Here is a 2365-nt window from a genome sequence, read left to right as displayed (position 1 = left end):
GAATATAACCATTGTAAATATTTATACACCCAACATAGCAGCACCAAAATATATAAAGCAAATTTTGACTGACAAATAGGGAGAGATCAACAGTAATACAGTCTTAGTAGGGGACTTTAACACCCCATTGACATCAATGGACAGATCTTCCATACAGAAAGGGAACAGGGAAACAGCAGCCTTAAATGACACATTAGGATAGATAGATTTAATTGATATTTTTAGAGCATTTCACCTTAAAGCAGAAGAATATGCATTTTTCTCAAGCACACGTGGAACAATTTCCAAGACACACCACATGTTAGGCCACAAACTAGTCTCAATAAATTTAAGAAGATTGAAATCATATCAAGCATCTTCTCCAACCACAATGATATGAAACTAGAAGTCAATTACAAGAAAAAAACTGAAAAACACACAAACACATGGAGACTAAATAGCATGCTACCACACAATGAATGGGTTCACGATGAGATCAAGGAAGAAATTAAAAGATACCTTGAGACAAATGAAAATGAAAAAACGACTCAAAATCACAGTGAAAGCAGTCCTAAGAGGGAAATTCATAGCAATACAGGCCTACCTCAAGAAACAAGAAAAATTTCAAACAATCTAATCTACACCTAAAGGAACTAGAAAAAGAACAACAAACAAAGCCCAAGGAAATAATAAAGATCGGAGTGGAAATAAATAAAATAGAAACTAAATAAAACAATACAAAAGATCAATGAAAACCAAGAGCTAGTTCTGTGAGAGGATAAACAAAATTGATAAATCTTTAACCAGACTCATCAAGAAAAAATGAGAGGACCCAAATAAATAAAATCAGAAATGAAAGAAGAGACGTGGACAACTGACATCACAGAAATACAAAGGATTATAAGAAAGTACTATGAACAATTATATGCCAACAAATTGGACAATCTGGAAGAAAAGGATACATTCCTATAAACATACCATCTTCCAAGACTGAGTCAAAAAGATGCAAATCTAAACAGACTGGTCACTACTAATGAAATTGAATCAATCATCAAAAAACTCCCCACAAACAAAAGTCTTGGACTGGACGGCTCCACAGGTGAATTTAACCAAACATTCAAAGAGGAATTAACAACTCTCCTTCTCAAAGTATTTCAAAAAATTCAAGAGGATGGAAGGCTTCCAAGCTCATTGAGCAAGACCCTGATTCCAAAACCAGACTAAGACATTAGAAAAAAGGAAAATTATAAGCTGATATCCCTGATGAACATTGATGCAAAAATCCTTAACAAAATATCAGCAAACAGAATTCAGCAATACATTAGAAAGTTCATGCACCATGATCAAGTGGGATTTATTCCTGGCATGCAAGTTTGGTTCAGTATCTGTGAATCAATTAAAGTGATAAACCACATAAACAAAATGAAGGCTACAAATCACACAATCATATGAATAGATGCAGAAAAAGCATTTGACAAAATTTTGCATCCATTTCTGACATTAAAAAATACTCTCGGCAAAGCGGAAATACAGGGAACATACCTCAACATAATGAAGGCCATTTATGACAAACCACATAACTGTGTCTAAGCACAGACTAAAACGAGGTCATAAAATTGCCCCTACTTTCCGACACCTCTAATCTAGAGCAAACCCCATCCCACTTCACTTTCCCAAATCACCCACGAAGCTTAAATCCTCTAATAGGTTTTATGTAGCAGCACCTGACTGAGAGGAACCTTCACAGTGTGCATCCTCCCTAACTCCAGGAAGTAATAAAGCCCGACTTGTTTAACTACGGGTGTGTTCCTAGTTGCCGCTGGCTAAAGATCATTAATATCACCTAGTAGGTGCTCAATGAATATTTGTTAAATGAATGACTCATACCATCTGCTTCCTTTTCCCACTTGCTCTATACGAGATGACCTTGGAATTGCCAAATCCACTGGCTTTTCTCAGATTAATTTCTCTTCAACTGATTGTAGCCTTTCGCTTGCTTGACTGCTCTGTGTCACCCTCCTCGCCACCAATATTGAACGTAGCCTCTTCTGGTTCTCCTCTTCCCTTCCTGATTTTTTCACTGCCTTCTATTTTCAGTCTATTCTTAAATATTGGAGATTCATAAGATTCCACACTCTCTCTGAGAGATTTCATTCACTAGGGCTTTAACTACCAATGATATGTGAGCGATTTCAAAATTCCTATTTCCTACCAAGATTTTTCTCCTGCCTGCCATCAATTTCACTTGGATGTATCAAATTAACAACTGCCAAGCCATTACCTTCTATCCTATTTAGACTCTTCGCTTAGGAACCCATGCCTCCATGTCTTCCGACCCAGATCAGTGAGATACCGTTAGTTACCACCTAAACCATGGTGCACTAGA

Source organism: Pteropus vampyrus, unplaced genomic scaffold (genome assembly GCF_000151845.1).
Source record: "Pteropus vampyrus isolate Shadow unplaced genomic scaffold, Pvam_2.0 Scaffold191, whole genome shotgun sequence".
In the NCBI taxonomy this organism is placed as follows: domain Eukaryota; kingdom Metazoa; phylum Chordata; class Mammalia; order Chiroptera; family Pteropodidae; genus Pteropus; species Pteropus vampyrus.
The sequence above is the reverse complement of the archived record's forward strand: the minus strand, read 5'-3'. Positions refer to the sequence as shown.